The sequence below is a fragment of the Quercus lobata genome, chromosome 8 (assembly GCF_001633185.2).
Source record: "Quercus lobata isolate SW786 chromosome 8, ValleyOak3.0 Primary Assembly, whole genome shotgun sequence".
NCBI lineage: Eukaryota > Viridiplantae > Streptophyta > Magnoliopsida > Fagales > Fagaceae > Quercus > Quercus lobata.
This window is the reverse complement of record NC_044911.1, coordinates 44464876-44479287: the sequence shown is the minus strand read 5'-3', so window position 1 is coordinate 44479287 and position 14412 is coordinate 44464876.

The window sequence follows — 14412 nt, the reverse complement described above, 5'->3', positions numbered from 1 at the left end:
TAAGAGTTAATTCTACTTGATTCTTTGATTTACATGTGTGGGAGTGCCGTTTCACACACCCTATAATTGCCACTGACAGTTCGAAGCTCGAGAGGTGCCATTAACTACTCCAGGCGGCGCTTTTTTCCCCAAATCTAGCTGTGAGGCGTAGATCCAACGGTTGATCTTTCTCTTGGAATTTTGAGTGGGATAACTCCCACTCATTTTCACCCTCTATATAAAGCCTTAAGGGAAATCATTTTCCCCTCATTTTATGAATTTTCAAGTTCTCCAAAGATCTCAAGCACTCCGACTCACTAAACTCTCTACACTCCTAAGTTTCCCTAATTCTTTTCCTTAAGAAATTTCCAAAAGATTTTTCTAAAGGTTCAGGGTTTAATACACTCACTTGCTTTCGTAAGTACCTATCTCTTTAAACTTTCTTTTTCCCCTTGGCCTTCTTTCTTTTTTAGAAAACTTCCTTCACGTTATCTACGTTTACTTAGATGGGTAGATTCATGCACCTAGAAGACTCTCCGGCCGGTATGGAGGGTTTTAGGGCCAAATATCATATCCCACAGGGAGTAGGCCTACAATATTGTGCCCCAAACCAAGTACTTACAAATAAAGGGGAGGGTGAAGTTGTCATTCCAATAATTGCCTTTATAGAGGAAGAAATGACACTTCCCATGGGTAGGATAACCAGAGACTACCTGCTCAATCACAAGTTGTGTCCTCATTAGTGCGCTCCCAACCTGTTTAAAGTCCTAGGGAGCGTAGATTATTTGAATGATCAGATGAACTTAGGGCTCACATGGCATGACATCGTTCACATGTACGAGTGCCATTCCCTTACCAGCATTGGATATTACCTCAAGTCCCGATTCGATGTTGTTAGATTGATATCCTGCCTTCCTAAGTCCAACAAGGGCTTGAAGGATGACTATTTGGTCGCCTCCGGGGAGTGGCACGAAGGTCTTCACTACCCAGTTCAGGCGGGAAGACCAGGTGAGGTACCCTAGGATTAGGTCCCTTAGCAAGGACTTTAGCCTTCTTAGTTAGTTAGTTAGTTATAGCCTGTTTAGGTAAGCTTTTTTCATCACTCAATTTCCGTCATTCAATTTCCATCACTCATCACTCATTACTCATAACTTATCATTCATCACTCATTTTTTCACACTCATTTGGCAACATCACTTTTATTTTCATCACTCAATTTTTTCACACTATTCATGGGTCCCACACCTGTCAGCCAGTACAGTTTTTTTTTTTTTTTTTAGTACCCAACTCACCGAAGCTAATATATATATATATATATATATATAAAACCAAACAGCCAACCCAAGAAAAGAAAAGAAAAAAAAAAAAAAAAGAAACGCCAACCTAGAAAAAAAAATGAACGGCCAACCCAGGAAAAGAAGAAAAAAAAAAAACAAACAGCCAACGCCAACCAAAAGAAGAAGAAAAAAAAAAAAAAAAAACTGAACAGCCAAAAAAAAAAAAAAAAGGTCAAAAGGTGGTCAAAAGTTACGGCTGTGGGTCCCCTATGTGTGTTTAATTACATTATTGCCATTGAGTTATGAGTTATGGAAACTAAAAACAGCCAAAAGTTGTTTTCAGTTTCCATAACTCATAACTCAAAAATCAGAGAATTGAGTAATGGAAACAGAGTTATTGTTTGCCAAACAAACTTTTTACTATGGGTCCCACCGTTTTTGAATTATGAGTTATGGAAACAGAGAATTGAGTTATCAAAAAACTCAATCCAAACGGGCTCTTAGTTAGTTTTTTTATTTTTTTTTTATTTTTTTATTTTTTAACTCTGCCTTAACATTTCGCCTTCTCGGATAATAGTTTTTATTGATCTAACCATAACTTCCTCCTCGGAAGTTTTTGCAGATAAAAACCACATTGCTTTGAGACTCAGTTTGGTCAATGTATCGGGTCTCAATAAATTGCTAAGATCTGAGATATTCATAAGCGAAGACAAACAACTACGGGCCGCTCACTTAATTTTGGATTACGAGTCTCTGTCTCGCATATTTCAGGACGTAGGCTAGGCAATAAAGGGTGGTGATCCTAGATTAGCACGCATAGACGTCTCTAAGCCGAGGTTTTTGGCTCGAAAAGACCTTCCGCCTATTGAGCTGCCCATTCAACGCATCCCTCAGGAAGTAGCCACTCCGAGGGAGGAGACAACTTCTACACACTTATCCCTCAAGGCCGAGATTGGCCAATTCCACCTTGAAAAGGAAGGTGAAGTGCCAAAAAGGCCGGTAGAGCTCTCGGACTCTGAGGCCGATTTTGATAGATTTTCTATTGCCCATTCTCCGAGGTTAATAGTTGCTTGGGTTGATACTAGCTCAGAAGACAAAAAAGAAGGTATGGACTTAAAGCAAAGGACCAGCTTAATGGGTCTACTGGCCAACAGGAACAAGGGGTTAGCTTCGAAAGAAGTCCCCAAGACCTAAGTTCCTCCGAATCTCCCCTCTCCTCCTCTCCCTATGACAGTGGTGGGACTGCTCCCTAATCCTGATTTAAAAAAGAAAAGAGAAGTACAGGAAGTGGAGGAGGGGGAGGTGATTCCTCCGAAAGGGGCAAAACAGCCCAAAAATGTTAGAGATAAAAGGGCCCCCTTCGTGGAGAGCTGTGAGGAGTCCGGTGGTGCTGAAGTGCATCGAGGGTCGCGCACATGGGCCCTTTGGCTAGAGTTGGAAGGTGCTCTCATTCCTTGGGATGCCACGATCTGGGAGTCTCAAAGGGGGCACACCACCCACCTCGCCGAGGCCTTAAAGCAACCTCTTCTCCTCCTTAAGGATATGTAAGGCCTCAGGCATACCAGGCAACCGAACCTTTTCATGTCATTGAAGAGGGACCTTGCAATGGTAAGTCAATCAACATATTTTTTTGTTAAATACTAAAATGCACATTTATTCATATATGTATATATTTTTTATGACCCCTTTGCTACTTTTATGTAGGTTATCCAACAAATTTATGTAGTTAAGGAATGGGTTAGGAATGCCCATGATGAGGTTAAGGCTGAGGTCCACTCCTGTTTTGAGATTGAGAAGGCTCTTGGAGCCCTAAAAGAAGAGCACAAAGAGATGGGCAATAAGCTAACCGTCACCGAAAGGGAACGTTCAAGTGCCCTGGCTAGTCTGAAAAACGTTGAGGCCCAGTGTTGACACCCTATTTTGCAACCTGCATTTAACCTCACATGGAGGGTAAAAGGGTAACTTCACCTTGGAAATATGCATCTTGATTCTGGTCATTAGATCCTTAATCTCATTTCATCAAAATGATCTTGATGTTGTAACGATTAAAACGACTGGTCATAAGCCCGAATCGGACCACTAGATTGAAAGTTATTATCAAATCAAGTTTTAATAACTGAGATGCATCATCACAAATTGAGTCCAACTATATATGATTATGAACAATTGATTTCAATTAGTTATAAGTATAATAAATTTGAGATCAATGATGTGTCTTAATTTGATTGGTTAGGACTACATTATATGGTAGGGTTGCACACACCTAATTAACTAGATAGTTAAACATTAATTATTCAATGAGTAATTTGTGCAATTATCTTTTAATTAAAGTAATTTTGAAACTAGTTAAATCTGAAATAGGAATGATTGGAGCCACTTAATGTTAATTGGGAACTAATTTGGGACCTATTAATGTTAATTGTGCTGAAACCATTTTCTAATAAATGACCTTTACTCACTATTTCATCAATATCTCTTAGAATATTTTGAATCTGTGAATGAGGTTAATTTTTCCAGAAACTAGACATCCGGGGCTTCAATTTGAGTACAAGAATGAGACAATTCCGATTCTAATTAAGTCAGATATGATTTTTCGAAATTGACTCTATAGATTGTTATAGCAGCTACAGGAAAACCGAACTTTGCTTGCTCCTCACTCTTATCAATCTCTACATTTAATGCATCAAATTTCCCCAAAAGCTAAAATGAGATCTAGGTTCATGATTCCTTTTCAACCCTCATTAAATGGCCTTCTATTCATATTTGCTCCACCACTACTATATAAACCTCTCCTCTCCTTTATTTCAAGACACAAAAAACCTCCCTCTTTTCTCTTTTCTTGAATTCTAGTGAAGTTGAGTAGTCTTGTCATATCTTGGTCTTCTTAAGACTCAAGGTATTGAGTGAGACTCACTCTCCCTCTCCTAGCTCTTCTTTTCCTCCACCCTTAGGACCTCCATCAAGAGTCCCTTCCTCCACTATATGGATCTTGCATGAAGGTATAATCCCCTTCCCTAACTGTTTGTTTATGTTACCATGATGAGAATTTAAGATTAAAGCATGATAATTCCCTTAAATATGTTTGAAGGTTTTTAATTGTTCTTATGTGTTCTTCACATGTTCTTGGTTGTTCATCACATGTTCATGCATATCACTATATTTAATCTTAAATCCACATCAAAAGTATAAAAAACATGTTTGTTTAATAATTTTTTCAAATCCTTGAATCTAGGTTATCACCATCTACACACATTCACTAGAATTTACTTTTCAATTCAAATGCAGTACTTAATAAATTGAATTAGGGTTTATCACATGCACACACATTAAATTCAACATGTAAATTGATTGACATATTGGATGATATGATATGAATGTTGGCCACCATAGTCTAGAAGACCGGTTTCACCGGGCAAGTTAGGTGCCTAACACCGTCCCACCTTGTAACATAGCCTCCGAGCTTAGATCAAGGGTTAGTAGATCAAATATTTATCCATATAATTTTCGATTTTAGATTGTAACTAGGAAACAAAGCCATGTAATTTTCCTATAATCAATGTAAATTCAATTACAAATTAATAAAATAAGGAATTTTTCAATTTTGGTTTTCTTATTTATTCCAATAATTAAATAAGTGGCGACTCCATTGTAAAATCCTTAATCTAAAGGGGAAAATATAATTAGTCGAATCTCTATTTTAAGAGGCAATAACACGACTCCACCCATTCACGTAGGTTTGGCCCAACATCATAAAATGTCACAAAAACGGGGCCAGGGGCGCAGTTTCTCACAGTGGCGACTCCACTGGAGATATTAAGGGCTAAGTTTCAATTAGATTATGGTGGCCAACCATGTCATTGTTTGTTTATTGCTTTTATGTACATAATATGTCTAATATGTCATTATATTGCATCTCATGCATCATTTGCTTGAATAGAATTTATTTTATTTGTGTGTAAGCTTGGAAGCCCGGTAGTATTAGCCGTGGATTGTGGTCTTCCTGAGACTCACATACCCAGCGGTGAACCTACCACCCACCGCGACAAGGATCATCATGGTTATGTCATTGTGGTTCATAGGGGCAAACTGTATCGTTTGGACCAACGCGGCACTCCTGGCGTCACAAGTTGGGAGGTACGACGTCCTAACTTGTGGGGACCTTTAACCTATCTTCTACCATGTTGTAATGACCCATAGAACCTAACTTTAGGTCGGTCCATGTAAATTGCATTGCATTACACATGTGTTTGGCCGTTGTTTGAACCATGATGAGCCCAAGTCCAACGCTTGAGCCCATCATAATTGTTTGAACCTTGTATGCTAGCAATGAACTCAAGCCCAAAGGATAGTGATTGAACTCTACTTGGTATGGAAACCGAAAATTGTTTCTTAAATCATTCTAAGCCCAATATTTGAGCCCATCAAAGGTGTATTCACATGATCAACATCAAGGGCCAAAAGTTCACAAGGTACATGCCTTCCAAGTGTAAGGTCAAGCCATTTCAAGCAAATACTAAATGATCATATGGTTCAAGCCTTCCAAGTGCAAGCCTAAGCCATTTCATCATAATCAAGGTTTAAGCACACTAAGCCTCAAGCATCCTAAATGGACCAAGAAGAAGCAAGTGGCCCAACTTTGCCTCACTCCACATTTGGTTTGCAACATCATGGTTAAGCTTAAAGTTTGTTTATTTATTCCATGTGTTCTATTTTTTTTTTTTTATAATTCAAAAATTTCATGTAGCATTTAATGAGCTTTGTTTGTGTATATATATTAAAAAACAAAAAACAAAAAAAATTCAAAAAATTCAAGATTTCCAAATCTTTCCAAAAAAAAGAGAAAAATTTTCAAATGAAAAAAAGTCTTTGGACTAGGGGCATTGAGCCCTTAAGTCATTTTTTTGAAAAAAAAAAAAAAAAAAAAAAATTCTTTGAACTAGGGGCATTGGTCTTCCTAGTGACTTTTTCAAAAAGGCCCTTTTTTTTTTCTTTCAAAGATTTCAAGATTCTTTGAAGTCTTCTTTTCAAAATGATACATGAAGATCCCTTGGACAAAAATATTTCTAAATTGTGATGTTTAAAGGCTTGAACAATCAACTTGTATTGAGAAATGATTAATTTCATTTGATCCGTGTAAACACTTTTGCTAAATTACTTTGAATAAAAGAAGAAATGGGCTTACAAGGCAATCAAAGAAAATCTATCCATCAGAAAATTCAAAAAGCTCATGCATTCATTCCAAGTTTCTGAAAACTTTTGTGCCTCCAATAAAGCATTCATACTTTTTCTTTTAATAGGAATTTATTAAAAGAGCTCAAGTCACTGTGCCTGTAAGCAAGCATTACTAGGGATAAGAGGCCGTCTTTGGTAAAACAAGATTATACCTTAACACCTAGAATGATCATTATCCATTGCTAGCCCATTTGAGCCTTTAAACACTTAGCCTCTTTTTTGCATAAACCCACTAAAATCTAAACCTAGGGTGGGAAAATTCAAAGTATGCATGCTTAAATCTCATGTTAAGGAGGAGTCGACCTTGTAGTTTTGAAGCTAATTGATAAAGTTCTCCTAGAAGACATGAAAGACAAGTAGAGAATTCATTAAGCTAAAGATAAGAGATCATCAAAGTAAAAGGAGTTTTCATTCAATCAAGAAAAGAGAAATGAAATTGCATCAATGTGAGAGAAAACAAAATGTGCATCAAGTTTGAAGAACCTAAAATTCATCATGCCAAGAAGAGTAGAAGGTTCATTCATAAGAAAGTTCATCAAAAAAGGAAAAGATTCATCAAGCACAAAAATGTGCAAGTGCATTAAGGCAAGAAAGAAGTCTAGAGAGTGCATCAAAATGACCAAAAATCATTAAATTGAGAAATACAAGGAGGGAAAAAGGTCCCCAAAAGTTCATTCAATCAAGAGATGAAAAAAAAAAAAAAAAAGCCTGCTAGGCTGAAAACCTAAAAGGGCGTCTAGGCAAAAGTTAGGCCAAAAAAGAAAAAAAAAAAAAGCCCGCTAGACTGAAAACCCAAAAGGGCGGTCTAGGCGAAAGTTAGGGCCAAAGAAAAGAAGAGAAAAAGGTAAGATCCTAGCAAATTGAAAACTTGAAGATGTAATCTAAAAAGAGAAGGATTTTACAAGATGAAAGTCTAGAGTTATGATTCAAGAGGAATGAGCTTACATACAAATGTTGATACAAGTGACCAATGAAGACTCTTCTAAAACTTGATTTTTGAGTAATGCTTACTTGGGGGAAACATCATAGGGAATTTTGAGCCTTTTATATCTTTCATTTCATAACCTAAACCCAGCCTACATTACAACTCATAAGTAAAGGCCTCCTTGAAGTCTTGCTAGTTTTAGGCGCATCTTAAACTCTAATAATATTTTTTTCTTGAATTAAAAAGGAAAAATGCTTAAAATTGTCAAACCCCACACGATAATATGTCCGAGGAAAATTTTTCTCAAATTCTCAAATCCTCAAAATGACTCAAAAGAACTTCCAAACCTAGAGCACTCTTTTCGTTTGCACCCAACAATGTGATTCATAAATATTATCACATTTCATTTCTTGATTGCCTTTGGAGACTTAATCTGACAATGTTCAAAAGGATGAAACAAATTTGATTACATGAGTTTAATGATCTTGATCCTTCTTAATCAAAGAGATTTGTTTGATTCTTAAACACTTTGATTTGCCAAAATGGTTGTTCAAAGGATCACCTCTTGTTCCTAAATAAAAAAATAAAAAAAAAATAAAAAGAAGAAGAAAGAAAGAGAAATCTCATTTCCACCAAAAAAAAAAAAAAATCATTCTTTTTCAAAATCTAGTTCTCTTGAACTTCGTCTTGACCTGATCCTCTACGATAGAGGTACGTAGGCAGCCTTTCAAAGGCTAGGTCCCAAGCACCTAAACAATCTTGGGGAACAAATTCAAAACAACGTGACAAAATTGTTTGGGTGCATGTTAGGCTAAACACATTTGTTTTGCATCAAGCATGCTTAAACTTGGGGCATTGACCTATTTATATTATATGTAGATATGTCCTTCTTGCATGAAAGCATGTTTTCATTTAAGGCATCAATCCTTTTTTTTTTTTTTTTTTTTGCAAGTGTGTCCACATTAGGGGCATTGGCCAAAAATGTTTTCATGATAATTGGTTTCTAACAAGCTAGAGAAAGAAAGTCATTTTGCAGGAACCAATGATGGCAGACTGTGATCTTCTTTCATGTTCCCCAATGGTAGCAATATCAAATTAACTCAGCTTCCATCCAAGCAAGGAATATGCCCCAAACTAGGGGCATTGGCTAAGTGCATCCAATTTCTTGTAATGAATGACTCCATTGCTGATTGAAACTTGCTTTTTTGCAGGAATCAAAGTGAAGGATCCTTTATCTCATTCAACACAAGTTATCTCAGCTATGCACCCTCATATAGCCAGATAATAGCATGATCTATACAGTGTAGGATCGACAGTAGTTCTCCTACCTCCAAGGGATCGACCTTAGTTCTCCTGAAACTCATAGGATTGAACTTAGTTCTCCTATACACTGTAGGATCGACAGTAACTCTTCTACATTCAAGGGATTAACCTTAGTTCTCCCGAAACTTATAGGATCGATTTTAGTTCTCCTATACACTGTAGGATTGATAGTAGTTCTCCTACCTTTAAGGGATTGACCTTAGTTCTCCCGAAACTCATAGGATTGACTTTAGTTCTCTTATACATTGTAGGATCAATAGTAGTTCTCCTACCTTCAAGAGATCGACCTTAGTTCTCCCGAAACCCAGAGGATCGACTTTAGCTCTCTTATACCTTGTAGGATCGACATTAGTTCTTCTACCTTCAAGGGATTAATCTTAGTTCTCCCGAAACTCATAGGATTGACTTTAGTTCTCCTATACATTTTAGGATCGACAGTAGTTCTCCTACCTTAAAGGGATCGACCTTAGCTCTCCTATACCCTGTAAGATCGACAGTAGTTCTCCTACCTTCAAGGGATCAACCTTAGTTCTCTCGAAACTCATAGGATCGACTTTAGTTCTCCTATACACTGTAGGATCGACAGTAGTTCTCCTACCTTCAAGGGATCGACCTTAGTTCTCCCGAAACTCATAGGATCGACCTTAGCTCTCCTATACCTTGTAGGATCGACAGTAGTTCTCCTACATTCAAGGGATCGACCTTAGTTCTCCCGAAACTCATAGGATCGACTTTAGTTCTCCTATACACTGTAAGATCGACAGTAGTTCTCTTACCTTCAAGGGATCGACCTTAGTTCTCCCGAAACCCATAGAATTGACTTTAGCTCTCCTATACACTGTGGGATCGACAGTTTGACCTTAGTTCTCCTGAAACCCATAGGATTGACCTTAGTTCTCTTATACACTGTAGGATTGACAGTAGCTCTCCTACCTCTAAGGGATCGACCTTAGTTCTCCCGAAACTCATAGGATCGACCTTAGTTCTCCTATACATTGTAGGATCGACAGTAGCTCTCCTACCTTCAAGAGATCGACCTTAGCTCTCCCAAAATCCATAGGATCTATAGCAGCTCTCTTATATTTCCAAACCAAAAAAGGTGATGGCCGCACAAAAAAAGATTCATTTACTTGTAACTGCTTGTTGTGATAATAGTGAATTCTCGGGAGTGGTGACCTTAAAATCACTCGGTGGGGTTTTTGTCATGTTAGTTTTCTCCATTTGAAAACAAATCACCTGTGTCAAATTTATTTTTTGCTGCACTTTAGTTTATTGGTGCTTTGTTTGTGCTACCACGCATTTTGCATGTTAATTTGATTAATTAATAAACTTGGCTAATTAATCAATTAATTCATCACAAGAGGTCAATACATTCTCGGCCTATCACTATTTCTTATCATTTCAATTCTTCACCAACAATCACAACGGTACGTAATTACGTTATTGTCTTCTATTGTTTAATTCTTTTTTATTTTGGTTTATGTCATTTGATCCGTTTATATATTATAAAATGTGTTCTAATATTACAAGTAAAGCCATTCTGGCAGGCAAGTTCATTGTATATTCAAGTAGTTCATTGTATACCAAGTTAAATATATTATATATTACATAAGAGTACAGTTCATCTAATTCTTTGTCTTTGTCTAATTTTTATTATTATTTTTAATCCTTGATGTGACTTTGGAAATGTTAAGACTTTGAGTTTGTTGATTTAATTTTCCTAAGTTGTAACGCAGAGCCTACTGTTTTCTAATTTTCTAAGTTGTAAGGCAGAGCCTACGTTTTCTAGAGATGATATATCTCTTTTTCATTGACCCTATGTTTATGTTAGAATTGAGATTATTCAATGAAATCTACCTTTAGTTTTTTTGTTTTTTTGTTTTTTTTTTGTGCATTAGTTATATTTTGAGATTATTCAATAGAATATTGTAGTTTGTGATAATTTTTTTTTTTTTAAATGTTGTTAATGCCAACCCGTCGAGTTGAAACCACCAAAATTTGTAACCAATCTACCGGATTTAGACTTTGGTGGGTTGGTAGTGGATTGAAATTTTTCTAACCCGCTAGTGGCAGATTGGATAGAAATATTGGCGTTTACCCGCCTAATCCGACCCGCGCACACCTCTAATTGGAATTATAGGAAAGAAAAGAAAATTGAGAAAATGAGCATCCATCTAGGCCCACTTTTCTCATCCGCCCAAAGTGGGCAGAAATAAGGAAAAAGCCATGTAAAATGAGTGCAACTTTTGGGGACCCACTACGGAGAACATTTAAAATTTCAATTTTATCCATCACAAAGACAAACATTCTAGATTTTATCAAATTATTTAGATAAAAACATATATCTAATTTAAATATATTATTTTCTTTTCTTTACTTTTCTCTTCCCTGAGTTCCCTCACTCCTTCCAAACGTGTAATAGGAATGGATTTTCTTTTTCATTTCTTTCCCTTTCACTTCCTTCACTCTCTTCTCTCCTTTTCTCTTCCCCTTAGTTACAACCAAGCACACTATTAGCCTCTCTTTATTTCTAGTTTCAATTTTAGGCATCAAAATTGGGATTTGATTTTGGGCTAACCATTAACCTTTGTCTCTAGTCCTTTTTGTCTTAGAGTGAAGTGGATCAAGTAGCTGTTTAGTGACAATGTTGGAGCTTAGGCACATGGCCCTTAACAATAATGGAGGCCTGCAAAAGGGCCATGAAAGAAGAGACAGCCCATAGTTATTTTCATTTTCACTGACCAGATGAAAATGTCTTACTTTACTGATGTCCCCATCTAATCTAATGAATAGTAATATAATTTATAGCAGGGTTCGATTCTTTACTTTAAGGGTAAAAAATGTAGAATTTTATTCATTTGACAAGTTGTTACTTGTATTATTGCACCAAGCCTTTTAGATCAATTTTAATTGTATCTTGCACACAATCTAGGTATTTTAGTGGCAGACCCATGCAGAAAAATTTGACAATTTTATTTTTTTTTTGTTAAGTGAAAAATAAAATTAGTATATTAGAATTATAAATATTAGTTCCAAACTCTTCTTAAAATAATGTGATTATTTTCTAACAAAGTATAATTTAAACAATATATTAATTTTATAAATTAATTTAACTATATTACTTCTCAAAAAAACAGTTATCTATATTTGTTATTTAAACATGTTTAAATTTTTTAAGCTTAGAAAACATAATTTATTTTACATTCAATTATTATATGAAGCGAGATATTTTCTAAACAATGTAATGTGCGGTTAGAATTTGTTTCTAGTACTCTTTACAAACGGTTCATCCTCTATATGTCTCGAATAGCTTAAATAGGAAGAAAATTTAAGTAAATCCATCACTTATATGATATATATAAAGACTTTAATAACATAAGAAAAAAATGTACTTGTATCAAGAATTTACCAACATTATGCTGATAATATGACATAATTATCAATAAAGTAGCTTCTCTTTCTACACAAACTTCTTCTCCCAAAACGTTAATATTGTTGAAGGTATTTAGCAATAAATTACTCGTGGTTTTAAAAACAGGTTTGGTCAAAGAACCAGTTTTGGCCCCAGTTCTCGATTTTACCTGATTTTTTAATCAATTTTAGGAGATTTTACCAAACCAAATTCGAGCCCAATTCCTGATTAAACCTATTTGTTTTTAGACCCCTTAAAATACAACCAAATTAACCTAGTTAATTAGCCAAGTGATTACTTAGTCAAATTATCAAATTTAGGTTAACACAAATATCATATTATTGTAAAGTGCGGAATATAAAGAATACAACAACATGATAACCCAGGAAAACCAAACCGGTATAAACCTAGGGAGAATTTAACCTAACTATCCTCAAGGTAAAACAAATCCACTATAAAAGAATTGAAGTTTACACAATAGCGACTTAGACCACTAACATCCTATTGCTACCTCGAGTAGGAAACTTACTACCACGACTACGTGACAGCTCCGAGTCCACGGACTACTTCTTTCTTGGATTCCTAGCAAGTACAAGTACTCCCGCTTGTGTATCTTTAAGCTCTTGAAAGCAGCAACTGAATCAATCACCAAGCTCTTGACATCAATCTTGAGATTGGAAACCCTAAGTGTATGTGAAGGCAAACACCTCTAGATCTCACAAAAAATTCACACACACAGCATAAAAAGCAACACTAAAACGTGGTTAGGGTTTTCCCTTTTATACTTAAGACAAAACATAAAACCCTACACGTCAAGCGAGCTTGGGTTGAGTTCGAAATTCTGCAGAAAAAATAATCTGCACGACTTTCGATCGATCGAGTCTAATTCTCGATTGATCGAGCCAGGCAGATTTACATAGTAAATCCTGCAGTAACTCAATTCCAACTTTACATAAAAACACATACTTTAAGCAAGTCTAAACAAGACTAAAACGTTTTGATCATGGTTTGCCAACATTACAAAATGAAGTTCTAATACATTAGTTCCTAATTCCTTAGAACCTAACAAAACCGATCAGTCCGGTCTCGCTTTTAAAACCATGAAATTACTTATCCAACGCACTACCCCTATTCAACTGCAAATCAGCTTAAATATGTTGAATTGCAGTACATAAAGATTGCATGAAAAATTTCAATTTCTCCTGCATGCCAAAATCATCATTAATTATTTTCAGTCATGCATAATAAGAATTATCCATAATAACTAAAACCATCATTTACTAACCATCACAGTAGAAATAACCATAATAAAAATAAAAGAGAAGAAAAAAATTATACAATACAAAATGAAGATTATGTTTAATGTTTCCCTTCCAAACAAAAATTCCTTGATCATTTCATTTTTCTTTTCAACAATTTTATGATTTTTTTTTTTTTTTGAAATACATAGTTTATGTTTTGGATATTAGGGAGAGGAATTGTAGATTTTTTTTTTTTTTTTTTTTTTGTTACGGTTATTATTTTAACATATTTTTTTTCGTGTTTTAGATATTATTAAGAGAAAGCTTGGGTATTGATGTAATTTACTTTCTTTAATGCTTTCATATTGTCGGCTCATTGGGTTTTGGATCTTAAGTTCTTTTCTTTCTTGTTATTAATTTATAAATTTTTCAAATAAATTTTATGCTTTGCAGGCTTTCATTAGCAGTGAAAAATGCTTTGCATATTAAGGAGAGGAAACATTTCATTTTTTTGGATTGATGATATTTTTTTTTTTCAAATACGGCTTGTGGGGTACAGAAATTGAATAAGGTAGTATTGCCATGTGTCATACCTAAGGCTGAAAAGGCCAATGCAATTCTAGAGGAGGTCATATTGTAGAGAAAGATCTTCAAAGAAGAGGTGAGCCCTTACGTGACTAAAGGGATGGTAGCTTCCACCCCATTTAATGCATCCTACCAAACCTCCTGGCCACATTTATGTAGAGAAGACCCCTGAATAGTGCTGCCTTAGTTGCTGCATTTCACAGAAGGTTTGGGAAGATGTCTGATAGGACAAGCACTTGAGTAGTGGCATGCATGATCAACAAATAGAGGGCTAAGATCATCTAAAAGGGGCCATATAATGTAAGAGATCCTCCAAGGAGAAGGGGATCAGAAAACCTGTAGAAAAAATATTGTAGCATAAAGAACAGAAACTGCAATCAAGTCCTAGAGTGATATATTCAAGAGTTACTCTCCTCGGACTTTGCCGAGGAGGAATTT